This window comes from Rhincodon typus, chromosome 26 (genome assembly GCF_021869965.1).
Source record: "Rhincodon typus isolate 14 chromosome 26, sRhiTyp1.1, whole genome shotgun sequence".
NCBI lineage: Eukaryota > Metazoa > Chordata > Chondrichthyes > Orectolobiformes > Rhincodontidae > Rhincodon > Rhincodon typus.
Window position 1 is genome coordinate 30,242,528 of NC_063357.1, and position 14,692 is coordinate 30,257,219.

Below are 14,692 nucleotides of genomic sequence, written 5' to 3' on the forward strand. Positions count from 1 at the left end.
AAGAAGTGAAATTTGTTGGAAAGCTGAAGAATATAGATCAGGTGCTTATTAGAAAAAAAGGATCAACCTTTCGAGCTAATGAAGGATCTATCTCAAAGAAACCATTCACGATATACCTACAGCAAATTGATCTTACACTATGTGAGGGGAGAAATGGTCAGTGGGGACTTGGGTAATGAATGGTCTGAAGCTGCAGCTAGTGATGTAGATCACAAATTCATTATTAACCTTATGACAGGGCAGATATTTTCTTTTCAACCTGTTCAGAGATGAGATTGCACACCTCCGAAGCAAGTGGGATTTGCTCCTGGTTAAGAAGATTCTGAAGTTCTGAAGAAGGGTCACCAGTCTCGAAATTTTAATTCTGTTTTCTCTCCACAGGTGCTGCCAGACCTGCTCAGTTTCTACAATTCTGTGTGTTTGTTTCAGATTTCCAGCATCCATAGTTCTTTGTATGTTTTTTCTCCTGGTTGAGAAGGAGAGACCCTACCACTGTGCCATAAGGCTTGTTGATACAGCAGGATAAATATTGTAAGTCTTAACTTAGTTTTTCCAAAACATACCTTCTTTAGATTGTTAGTGGGTATGAAGGAGAATTCTTGTTAGCCAAGAGCTATCACAGGGCATCAACAAACTTTTGACAAAGCAGCTACTGTGAAGCTGGTTTGATGACATGTCAGAGGAGAACAGACAATAATAATAAATAGGAACAGATTATTAACACCATGAAGCTAAAGGACGCAAATGAATGCCTTTATCTCTTTAATGTTAAATAGCAGCTGGGGATGTATAATCCACCAGATTCAGTTTCTCCCTCAATGTTCAATTACTGACAGAGTGTAATTGAAGCATGATATCACTGTGGATACAGAAAGTCAGATTAGAGCAGATACATTGACTAACCAGTGTGTCCTGATGTGAATATTAGATATTTAGTCTCATGGAAAAGTCTGTAAATGATCATAACGAGATATCCTGACTGCATGATTATCATTAATTGCAACAGATTAATGAAAAGCATTATATTCTTGAAACTGATCATCACAGTGCAGTGTAGTCAGTATTTACAAGCCCAGAAAATGCAACAGCTCTTGTACATTTTGGCTAAAAGTTATTAATATGCATGCATTAAAATTCACTTCTCCATAGTACTATATTCTTGAGACTTGAAAGTGACCCATCCTAAGGTAACCAGATGTTTATATCGCTTTGCAAGGCCTAGGTTTTGGTCCAGGTGAAAACTATCAGACACAAATTTAACAGGAAGTTGACATGTTTAATTCCTTTGTCACTGAAGAGAGGGAGCAACTAAGACAGAGAATGCAGCAAAAGCTTGAAAGAGAGCTATTCAGCACACAGGTTGCGATACAAGATTTCATTGTGACAATATTTGCATAATGAGAAGAAGCACAAGTTTGTAAGGACTTGAGTTCAGCTGGTAGAAGGGGCTTTCAAAAAAAGAGATTCTCGCATAGTCAACCAGTCACTTCCATTGTCTGCTCAATGTACTGAGATAATCTCAAAGGTTAATACAATGCTAAAATATATAACAAGAGAAGCAGATAGAGAATTAAGAGATTACACTGTGACTCTATAATGATCAATTGGCTATTATGTTCAGTTCAGGTCTGTGTACTATAATTACTAAGTCTCTGGAGCCAGAGCAAAGAGATGTGATGTAATTAATCCCAAAGAGTATACATTGACAATGAGAATCAGGCCTATGTGTACACACCTTGGTATGTGATTTCAATCCCATGTGCCAACTCTCTATTTTTACCATTTCCTGTCAGGCAATTGCAGCATATTGAATGCAGATGTGAAAATAGAGAGATATTGAACTCTGCAGCCTAAAGAAAGTCTGAGTTATATTATAAATATTAAAGATAAAACATTTAAATGCTGAGAAAGTTTTATGAATTATTAGAAATAATTTCTTCACTGACAATGTGAATCATTTGGAGCCATTCCCCAAGCAATGTGTGGGAATAAGTCGGGAACATTCAATATATTGCTTGAAAGAATTAGGAGTGAATTGCTGTTAATGCTTTTGGCTTCCACAGGGAAGTTGAAGTATTAAAGTGATGAATAATGGTGTGACAGTTACTGTATTAAAAGGATGGTCTTCAAATGGACAGTTAAGGTGTGAAAGAGATGAGCTTCAAATGGGATATATTGTATTAATAGGACCTGTTTCAATTGACTGAGAGTGTTTTTGTTCAATCTGTTTGCTTGAGTTGGAGAAAGCTGATAAATGTCTTGGTTAGCATGCTATTGTGGATTATTCCTTTAATATTCCCTCAACGGAGCAGATCATGTGCTGGGATAAAATAAAGCAGAATACATAATGCTGAAAGAATGTAAGTTTGCTGTGTGTTTCATATCTGTGAATGTATTTCAGTGAGAAATGGTACTTGTGAAAATGTAATCCTAAAATGTACTGTTAACATATCAGCTCTTTGGTTGAATCATCCCAGCAGTGTATTGGTGTATTGTTTGGGCAGAGCAAGTAGAGACTGAGCTAGATCCCGAGATCAGACATCTGCACCAAGGATGGGTTTGTTCTACACATCGACCAGCTTGTCTATTATAAGGATTCCCGAAATGGGCTCTGATTGCCTAGTTCAGGTGACTATGGAAATCCTGGAGCTGATTCTTCTAACAATGTGCTAGTAAAGATTGTTAAATACATCTGTAAGGAAAGGAAACACACTAATCCAATAAATGGCCCAGAAAATAGCTGGAAGGAAGAATTCTGCCATACTTGGTCACTAACCAAACTTGATCACCAATATCTAGCTGAAGGATGATGCTTCCTGATGCAATAGTTCGCCTAATCCTTTGTTCCAGATCTGAAGTAGCTTCTGTTACATTATTTCTTTGAAGGGCAATTACTATCCTGCGATTCACTTCACAGTGATATGAAAATAGATAAGCACCAGGTGTCTGACAAGTGAAGATTCCAGTTTGACAATTGAAAAGTCCCTGCTCATTGTAGATCTCCCTTGCACACCAAATTGGTGTGTTATCTTTCTGATTGGCTGTTTGAAGTTCTACAGAAAAGGCGGATATTTCACGTTTACCTCCATGTCCAGTTAATTCAGTGGAGCCTGGTGTTTCATAAAACTCGTGGAGATCTGAAAGAATTGTAAGAATAGATCACCATGTTTGTCTGGATAGCATAAAATAAAAGATTGATTCAACACTGCAGCATTAATCCTTTGGAACCAGTATCAGCATTTACAGAAGTAGAAGATCAATGAGAGACAATGGGGACAGCATTTGACAGGTGATCTGTTACCATAGATTAGCACCCAAGGGTTGGAGATGAAAGTTATACTCCTGCTGTATCTATATTCAACCTTGTTCACTCAGTGCCATCCCATGGTACTCCCTCTTCTGAGGTTCTGGGTTTCAGCTCTCACCTGCACAGCCAGGGGGTTTTTGGTTCCACTTTCCATTACTCAGACAGGTTATTGTGTCTCCTCCCACCAGCTTGAATCCAGACTCACAGGAATACCTGACCGAAGACTGACAGATCGAAAAATGGCCGTGCTCAATAACAGGTACAGAGCCACAAGGGGTCACTGTGGAGGGAACAAACAGACACTAATTAGGAGAAAGAAAACCTAGAACTGCTGAGAATATTTGGAGTGTCGTGTACATCACAATACCATATTTAGACCAGAATCAGAGAATTACTACAGTACAGAAGGTGGCTTGAGGTGCTAAATGTCTTATCTTTGATTACAATAGCAGAATTGGTCAATATCATACACAATAATAACTGAACAGTAATGCCAGCTTTCTGAAGGCTGGCCCCAGTCCTGTTATCCCATACCTTTCACATCCTCTCTCCAAGCACTCAGGTTGACCTGTGGGATCTTGCTGCAGTGTACATATCCAATTGGGAATGGATGGAATTGAAAGGCATTCTGAGGAAGAAACTGAATCCCTGTGTTATCACAGATTATCCTGGACAAGGAGATTTGTTTAAGAGCCTGACGCTGGTGGCCAGGAAAAACTTCAGCATTTTCCCACCAGAATCTGAAAAACAAAGGGAGATTGTTCATTGTTAAATCTCTGAAATTTTCAGATCACAGCTAATTTGTTGATTACAAACAGTGGCCTGGTATTCCTGATCATAGGAACTGTAGATAAGGCTGGGAGGCTTATGAATGTTCATTGAGCTCATGGAACATTGTGATGAGGGAGAGGGATTTGGATTTTCTGAATTGAAGGCACAGATTCAATTTCTTGGTTTGCAGTTCTGACAGGGTTATCCATTGTCATATTATGACTGAATTGTTATGCGAATGTATATTGTTGATATCCCTGCAGTCATGCATTAAAGAACAAGACTGTTATCTATTCAGTCTAGTAGCCATATGGTAAGCAGTGAGTATTTTACAGTCTAAATATGACTATTTACAACTTATGGGAACTAAAAATCACAGCATCCTGAATGCTGTTCTTACCTAATTTTACCAGACATCATTATCACTCTTGTCATTGCATATCTCCTGTTCTTAACCTAATCAGGCCCTATTAATGCCTAAAATTGTCTTGCATTTCCGGCTTTACCGCCCAACACAACTAGAAGGAGAGTGAATGGTACACATTCCACTCTCCAAAATGCTTCCCCGTAAATTTAGATCCAGTCCTTTACTCTGATCATTTTCAACTCTGTTTGCCTTCAAGATATATTCATGTTCATGGCCTTTTCCTTGCCATCATGTTTTTGCACAATGATGGAAAAGCATCACCACAATCAATTACAAATTTGCCTGGCAAGTGGCCATTTTTGGCAGCTTCAGTCTCTGATCTGCAACTGTGAAGTGTAAACCCGCAACACAGTGAATGTGAAAGCTTTTGGTTTTTCTTGCGCTGGTAATTTGTTCGTCACCTGTCTCCATCTCTCAGGTTCTTGAATTGTTGTCCTATTAAACAGGCGAACAAAGGACCTACTCTGCCACCTTTTACGAAAGGTTCAGAGATTCCGCCCAACCACACGTCGATATTTTCTGGAGTTCCATACAATCTAATGAGCTCCCTTGCTAGTGTCTGATTCCTGAGAACTCGCCCAAGCTGAAACCTCTTCTTCGGTGTTGAAAGGCCACAGAAATTCCGCCAAGCATTGTATCCTGTGAAATATAAAGAGAATAAAATGTAAAATATAAAAGTTAACCTTTTTTCTTGTTTTTTCATTCATGGGTTGTGGGCCCCCCTGGCTGAGCCAACAATTATTATCCATTCCTAGTTACCCTTCAGAGGATGGTGGTGAGCTGTGTATTGAACAGTTATAGTTCATTTGGTGAGGTAGAACCACAATGCCATTAGGGAGGGAGTTCCAAGGTGTTGACCCAACAAAACTGAAGGAGTGGTGATATATTTCAAAGTCAGGAAGGCTATACCAGAAAAAAAGTACACAAGAAACTTTGTTTTATGGCTGCACATTTTCTGAGGTTTGGATATTTGGTTAATGATCTGTTGCTAGGACTCTGTCAATGCTCTTCTGAAACTAATCGAGAAAAACTTCATCGAATGTTCTGTTGAGACTTGTCACCTCCATTATGTCTCACCATAACTAGAAAGAGATGCATGTACAGTGTTTGAAGAGTTTCTATCTCGAGTCTGTCTGTTGTGGCAAGGTCTAAAGATAAGTACTCAGCTGGAAAATGAAGTGTGAATACAAGAGATGCCAGTTCATACACTACAGACTACCACATTCAATTTATGACTAATTCTTGGAAGTCCTTTTGACAAATAACAGCATTTTAGAGCATTAGTTTTACAATAATGCAAGCTGATTCCTTCATTGGCACCCTCTGGAACATGTACTGAAAACATCCTTCAGCTACATAGTCAAGAGCCTGTAGTAATTACTGTGGTGTGATTATAGAATCTACAACAGCTCATCTGAAGTGAGCAATGGACTAATAAGTGGCAAGGAACACTTGTGCCACACAAGTGCTAGGCAATGACAATCTCTAAAAGACGGGAATTTAATCATCTCCCCATGATATTCAATCACATTATGATCGCTGAACACCCAGCAACTTTGTGGGAGATTACCATTGACCAGAAACTGAACTATGCCAGCCATATATATAATGTGGTTAATAGCAGGTCAGATGCTGGCACTTCTGAGGCGAGTACCTTACCTCTCAACTCCCCGGTACCTGTCAACCATCTACACAAGGCACAAATCATTAGTGTGATGAAATACTTTCCACTGGCCTGGATGAGTGCAGCTCCAGCAACAACACTCAAGAAGATGAATAAAATACAGGCCAAACCAATCTACTTGATTAGCCATTTGAGACATTTGTGCCTTCTATGAATGGCACGCATGGACAGCAAAGTGTAGCATATACAAGATAGACTCCATTAACTCACCAGGCTTCCTTCAACAGCAGTTTCCAAATCTATAATCTACCATACCTACAAGCACCAGAAAATACAGGAAGGAATTGAAATGATCAAAGGCACTAATATTCCCCAGAATGGAACATTGAAGATATCTTTATTGATTAAGGACTGCACTCTGACTGGAGGGCTCATCAGAACCTTCTCAAGGAAGGTACATAATCCTGGATTTGGCCTTGGGATAGCAGCAGAAACTCCACCAACAGAGATGTTACACCCAAGATGGAAGGACACTCTACTGTGAGAGGTTAGCTGTGGTTTGAGATCCACTTCTGCAGAGGAATGAAGTAGTGGTGCCAGTGTTGGAATGAGATGGACAAGGTCAGAAATTACACAATACCAGATTAAATTCCAACAGGTTTATTTGAAATCACAAGCTTTTGGAGTGCTGCTCCTTCATCAGATGAAGTGCAGAGGAAGACAGAGAGAGAGAAAGAGAACCTTGCAAGCTTCACCAACCCACCCCAAGTTCAAATATGGTAGGTAGATCCGGGGAGTCTCAGACAAACAGAGAAGATACTGTAATTAAATACTGACTGGCTTGCTTATTTGAATGATAAAAGTTGCGGCTGTTTTATGGGTTATCTGACTTGTGTCTGTTTAGTGGTCTTGATACTACAAGATACCTGGATAAATGTGTTTAAGTGACATACACGTCAAAGTGTTTGGATGTACGGGTTTTGCCACAGGCTAAATTGTAGGTGTAACCAATATGTTGCTGCTGGCTTCTTGAGAATGTGTGTCTAGACATTGAAATTCTTGTTTTAACTCACATCTTTACAAATTTGCTTTTTGGAGTCTATGCAGTGTTTACTTTCCACTTACCTGGGAGCCCGTGATCCCGGGAACGTTGCATATTCAGGGAACCCAGGTCCATGCCTAACCGGGAGGTCAGTTCAAACAGTCTCTCCCGCAGTTCGTCATGCATCATCATACCTTGTGTCTGCATTTTAGCTGGTCTACCAATCAATCCACGCATGAGGGGATCAACTCCACCTAGTACCAGACAGCAGATGGTCAAACCAGATTTCTGAATCTGTTGCCTAGCTCTAACTCTTCTTTTTAATGTGCAACTGAGCATCAGTTTATAAAAGTATAAGGAATATAGAATTGGGCGGCAAAGTGGCTCAGTGGTTAGCACTGCTGCCTCACAGCGCCAGGGACCCAGGTTCAATTCCAGCCTCAGGCGACTGTCTGTCTGGAGTTTGCACATTCTCCCTGTGTCTGCGTGGGTTTCCTCCAGGTGCTCCGGTTTTCTCCCACAGTCCAAAGATGTGCAGGTTAGGTAGATTGGCCATGCTAAATTGCCCGTAGTGTTCAGGGATGTGTAGATTAGGTGGGTTATGGGGGGATGGGTCTGGGTGGGCTGCTGTGAGGGTCAGTGTGGACTTGTTGGGCAGAAGGGCCTGTTTCCACACTGTAGGGATTCTATGATTCTATGAAATAGGAGCAACCTATTTGACCTGTTCTGTCAGTCCTATTGTTCAACGTAATCATGGCTGACTTTCCATCGGAGGTCCATTTTCCTGTACTGTCTCCATATTCCTTGTTCCCTGGCTTTAGGCCAATTGATTTAACATTTTCAAGGCCTCCAATACAGAATCAGTAAATCTGTGAGTCTCTAACCTGTTCCTACATTTGCTGCATTTTACCTTATCATATAGGCAATTAATAGAAGCTTCCGTATGTTAATGTAGTTCTTCGCTGAGGGAGACAACCGGCCTTACAGAACTGCAGGCTGGTTGGGGCATGTGCTGGCAAGGTGTGTGGCAGTGCCCCTTTGTAATATTCAACCAACCAACCAACAGCTCAGCTCATGCTTATTTTGATGTTCTATTTATTCAAATAAGGAGGCAGCACAAAGATTACTTGCTGTTGGCTTTAAAGGACTGAGCATAAGCAGGCCAGAAAGCACACCAGCCATACAAAGGGAACAATGGCCAATATCTCTGTCTCAGGCTTGCTGAAGTGCTCCAGTGAAGCTCAGTGCAAGCTGGAAGAACAACTCATTTTCCACTTGGGACCCTGCAGCCTTCTGGACTCAATATTGAGTTCAACACCTTTAGGTCTTGAGCTCTCCCATGTCCTTACCCCAACCCTCACACACGAGGCCTTGTTATCACGTAGTCTACTATTACACACAACCCAATTTTAGCCACTAACAGTCTCCATTAGCAGCTATTCACCCTCCCAGCCAGATTGTTATCCACTCTTTTTTGTCTCTCCAACTGTTCATCTCTCTCTCCGGGCTCTATCCCCACTTATCATTTACCCATTACCCCCAAACCCCCTCCCCCACCCCACCCTATCTTCTGCATATAAACCAACATTTTCCTAGCTACCATCAGTTCTGAGGAAGGCTCACCGGACCTGAAATGTTAACTCTGATTTCTCTCCACAGATGCTGTCAGACCTGCTGAGCTTTCCTGGCAATTTCTTTTTTCGTTTCATTTTTTTTTAATCTATCTTCCCATCTTCTGGAGATAAAAATTAATTGTTGGAGGTGTTGATTTTGCCTGGATTAAATTTATCCACTCACAGCAAGAACCTAGTTACTTTAATCATGAGACTATTTGCCTTTTACTGAAGTGGAAGGCTGCTCTCAGTCTCAGTGCGATGTCTCAGGATGAGATTGCTGCCATCATATTAAAGGCTGTTACCTACCTTCCCTGATCAGTCTCCAGGGAGTGAAGAAAGTCTGGTGCAAGTCAATGTTTTTGAATTGTGGGTGTTCCTGGTAATTTTCATTCAGGCGGAATAGCAGTGGGTTAATGATGAGATGTCCAAAACGGAAAACTGCTGTTGAGACAACATTAGCAATACCAGGATCGATAGATTCATCATAGCCTTCATAAGGTGGGAGAAATTTCTCCATTGCCTCCTCTCCAATTACCAGGGGAGCAAAGTCTCTGTGATTTATTATCTATAGCAGTGAGAAATTAGAAACAAAAACAAATCAGTATAATGAGGCCTAAAAATAATAAGCTGAGAATTGATGAGTAAGTGTAAACCTAACTCTTGAGGCAGCACTAAATTCTGTCGGACTCAAGGATAATTGGTGCGAGTTATGCCATTTATGAGCCTAATTGAAAACCCACCATGACTGAGCAAACTTCTTTCATGGGTCTAGTTCATATGGCATCTTAAATGTGGTATATGTGGGAGAATCCATTCTATGACTAGCTGGACCCTACCCCAACCCTAAACCTTAACCCCAACCATATTGCAAACTTAATTAAATCCTGCCTAAGAGTGTTCCCCTGCTAAGATTAGATGCTGCATGCATGTCAGACCTGGTCAGGGTGAAAGGGTTACTTTCCAAAATCTGATGATACTACAAATGTATACATTTTTTAAAATACATTTCCACAACTTGCTGTGATGGGGTTTGGAATTTAGTTAGTGAGTCGCATTACCGTGATATTACCAGTGACATTTTCTCTGTACCTGTTGAAAAGCTCCCAGGATTTTTCTTGCTTCCTGATAAGTTGTTTCTCCGCTCCAGTGAGGGTTCAACTTCTTCAACTCTCTCGCTAAACGATTGTGTTCCCGGAGAAATAATGTGTGCATAGTTAACACCCCCAGTTGTTCGTTGACACGTACATCCCCTGTGAACAGGATCAGTGTTGGGTTTACCATTGTCTTGTTAATGAAAGAGACAGGGACATAGAGAAATATCCAACAGAGCAGACACTTCAGTATAGATTAGATGAAGCAGAAGGATGAGGAGATCCAGGGATTTAAGGAAGCACGAGAATGAACTTCAGAGAGCGTTATACATCCTATTTTAACAACCAGATAGTGCTACCCCTTGGATAAAACAACAATGAATCATCCTTGGCAATGTTTAAGGTGGGTTGCCCTATCTGTTTTTTACAACTGTGGCCCAGCACCAAACATGACTGCCCTTCCCAGATAGGAATCTTCTCTTCCCAGTCTTCAAAAATGTAGCTATCTTCTGCTGTTTCGCCTACTACCCATCTAGCACCTTATCTAACAGGATCTCCCTCCCTTTCATTTCATTCCTCCTCTGCGAAGTATAATCGCTCTCTGTTTATCTCTCTACCTCTGCAACAAGCCAGATTTTACCTCTGTTTTTTGCCCTACTCAAGATGCTCAACTGGTCTCCTTGTGGACATCAAAAATCTGTATCTGTCCTTTTGATTTATAAGTCTACCCTGCATTTCTTTTTAAATCTCCTCGTTAAGATACTTCAGCTCTTTATTTCTCCCCAGTACATGCTATTATTGAGTTCACAAAGAATGAACCATATTTTAGAGATGCTACTGAGATCTGTGGTTCTGAGAATTGAGTGGGACAAAAATGGATTTTATTGTCTGCAGTTTCTAGGTGAAGAAAGGGGCTTGGGGCTTTAAGCAGTCATAAACACATGTCCAAATAGCTTCTGAAACATTCAAATAAAAGCAAAATACTGCTGATGTTGGAAAGCTGAAATAAAAAAAACAGAAAGTGCTGGCCTAACTAAGAACAGCTGTCAATGTTACCCACTTTCAACCTCACTTTGCTATTGATCTGTGCCTCACTTTCCCATGGCTACTAGGAGAAAAGGCAGCACAGGGCTTCACAGTAGTTTTGGATTTCCACATAGACTCTTGACAAACTGTAGAAGCAGGTAAAAGCTGTATTATACATAAACTGACAGACCCACTCTATAATTCTGGGAACATCAGCCCACAATTTGGTGCCTCTATACGTATCTTTGTCATTATGGTGGCTGATGCTCTCCCAGATCAGAACATGCACAGAACCACCAAATTAGAAGCTATGGTGTTCGTTTCTTGCTGTTAAACCAACTTTTACAACAATATGGCCTAACACCTTTCTATGCCAATTCCTGTGATGTGTATTAAGCAATTGTGAGGCTGGAGCAATGTATGTGTAAGGAATGTCCCATTTGAAGGTGACAAGGGACAGAATTTCTTGCTACTCACCAGCTATAAAACACGGAGTTGAGTCCTCACTGGTGAAACAACTTTCCCCCATACTTCCACAAAGGTTGCTTGAAATGGTGTTAAATGGTAAATATTCTCGTCCATCGTCGGAGAATTCCTCATTGACAGCCAACAGGCCAAGTTCATTAGTGAGGTTTCTGAGTTTGTTGGCCAGACAGTCTGTACTGCCATAGACTTCATTAACATCAATGAAAGCAGTAAGTGCGTTGATCTGCTGACGAGTGTTGACATCTCCAAACAATAAGCCCAGCTCACCACTGCCACACGCAGGAGCTGACCGGAAGAACGGCAAACATGCGTCAGGATCTGTGATCCTGGTATCATTTGGAGGGATCTGTCAGGAAAGGTGCAGAACACTTTCAGAAACAGTTAATCACAAACTGTTCGACAAACACTAATAAGAAAAACAGAAAGGAGATTAGGGCGGAGCAGATTAGTGACATTGCAGCTAGTTAGAGAATAAACTGCTTTACCATTGGGACACGCTGCCAAAATAAACAACTCAGTAGGATTTGGACTTTTTAAAGATTATTTGCTCACGGGATGTGGACATCATTAGCAGCATTTAGTGCCCTAATTGTATAGGAGCTGAATAGTTTGTTTGGATCATTTCAGAAGGCAGCTCAGAATCAACTCCAAGCTATGAACCAGAGATACATGCAGTACAAAGAAAACCAGGTAAAGATGGCAGATTTCCTTCTCTACAGGACTTTCGTGAATGAGATAAGTTTTACAGCAAACAATAATGGTTACATGGTCAACATCTGGCAGGCTTTTAAGTCCACATTTAATTCACCAACTTCATTGGTGGATTTGAATCAACGACACATTTGCTGCTTATACCGTGGTTTTTTTACACTGGGGAGTTAAAACGCAGACTGGGAGACCGCTTTAGGGAACACCTATGATCTGCCTGCAAAATAAGCCCTGAGCTTCTGGTTGCTTGCCACTTCAGCACACAATCATGCTCTTTGGCCAGCATCTCTGTCTCAGGCTTGCTGCAGTGCACCAGTGAAGCTCAGCACAAGCCAGAAGAACTGCATCTCATTTTTCACTTGGGGACCCTGCAACCTTCAAGACTCGATATCAAGTTCAATACTTTCAGAACCTGTACAATTTCCTCTGTGTCCTTTACCTGCCCGCACACCCCAGGCCCCGTCTCTCTCTGGGCTCTGTCTTATCTATTTGCTTAGTCCTTTACCCAATGCCCCACTCCCTGTCTTCAGCATATGTACCATCTTTTCCTAGCCACTAATATTTCTCAGAAAAATTTACTGGACCCCTAATGTTAATTCTGCTTTCTCTGCACAGATGCTGCCAGACTTGCTGAATTTCTCCAGCAATTTCTGTTTTTGTTTCTGATTTCCAGCATTGGTAGTTATTTGTTTTATTATCTCCAGAAATTAGCAAGGGTTTTTGGTTTACAAGTCCACTGATATTACCTCTGCACCACACCCTCCCTAGTATTACTGTTATGCCACTGTCTCTTACTATAAGCTGAGGCTTCCTGTCAGTGAAAGCTAAAAACATTAGTGTGAATTGCCCATGTCTGAAACAGCCAGAATTTGCAAAGAAGAATCTCCAGCGCTCTTTTGAGATGCCTACTGCAGAATTAGTCCACCATGAGACAACTGGACCCCCCAGTGCATTCAGAAACCAGGCCAACTCGGAGCTTATCAGGCTGTTAAACTACAAACAACATATTTAGTTTTGAAATTTCCGAATGTGGAATTTAGAGGTTCTCCTCTTGACAGCATATTCAAAAATGACTCTTTTTTTGGAGTATGCAGAATTTCCCCTCACTAATCTTCACTGATCTTTGCAATTCTCCAGTCCTGATGGATTCTCCTGTCCCACAGAATAGGGGAATAAGATTTATTCTGGTGACACTGTTAAGACCTCCCTACTGCTTTGCAATATGTGCATGTTACACAATGTTACAGAATTGGTGTAGCTCTCACAGTTGTGTCCCTTAAACGTGCTGGTGGACACAGACCTTATGTCTGACCACAGTTGGCCAATGAATGTGCAGACAATGTGTCCCTTATTCAGAGTATTAGGGAACAAGATGAACCTTGTTTTGGGATTTTCTTTTTATAGGACTTGTCAATAAGTTGCAGTTGAGGTGCTTTTGACTGACTTGTGCTCAAACAAGGTTTATTGGAAACACTGTGATGAGCTACTGGAGGATTATAGGGTGTTCTGCTGGTCTCAGGCTGAAAATAACACTCCTTACACAGAAAAGGGGACAGTATATGCTGTTCTACAAGTTCTACAACATGAGTCATGCATGAAGAGGAGGAGTGGGCAACTTTAGTATGAATGGAAGAGAATGAGTGTTCTTTAGAAATCCCTACCTCCAAAGAGTCCTCTATGAGTATCACCCTTGCACAGATAATGAACAGGGTCTTAGGGGAATTGTATATGAATCAGCAATATGGCCTGGAGTTTTAAATCAGGAGGGGATGGTTTACCCAATGGCTGCGAAGATGACTGTAGCCTTTGTATTCTACACAGAGAGATCCCACCATGTGGCTGTATGTAGCCCCAGTAACATGTTGCAGTTTGCTTTACCGGGAAGAATTAGAGAGAGGATAGGAGCACACACTACAGAGGGAGATGTGGCTGAAGGTGTAACCCCAGCATGAAAGAGCACCTGTCTTCACCAGGGTAGGGGACTTCCGAAGGCATCAGCTGTACTCAGTGACTGCAGGTGGCTTATGTGAACAGCTAATCACACCACAGCAGCATGTATATTTTTACATGAAACATTTCATGCATAGCAGGCCAGTGCAATGGTCCAGGAGAGTAGAGAAGCTGGTTGTAGTCATATTACAGTGAGATGAATTTAGTACTGACCATCTCGTTTTCAATGGCTTAGGCAGCAAAAAGATTGTGACCTCAACGCCAACAAATAGAAACTAATGAATTTCTAGCTCCTAATTGTTTACACCAAAACACCAGCACCAACATCACTATCAACACCAACACCAATACCAGCACTGATACCAAAACCAACATCAATACCAATACCAACACTGATACCAACACCAAAACCAACATCAATACCAACACCTACACCAATACCAATACCAGCACTGATACCAACACCAACACCAACACCAATACCAACACCAACACCAATACCAATGCTAACACTGATACCAACACCAATACCAGCACTGATACCAAAACCAACACCAAGACCAACATCAACACTGATACCAACACCAACACCAATATTGATACCAACACTGATACCAACACCAACACCAATACTGATACCAACA

The 14,692-nt window shown here is 41.2% G+C and overlaps 1 protein-coding gene and 1 pseudogene across 1 annotated transcript in view; one reads left to right on the top strand and one right to left on the bottom strand.

Moving 5' to 3' along the window:
* The window catches only part of LOC109926723 (eosinophil peroxidase-like), a 93,352-nt gene that overhangs the window by 25,176 nt on the left and 53,484 nt on the right, over positions 1-14,692 (top strand). The gene's annotated exons all lie outside the window — the stretch shown is intronic.
* The window catches only part of LOC109926715, a 31,766-nt pseudogene continuing 17,080 nt past the window's right edge, over positions 7-14,692 (bottom strand).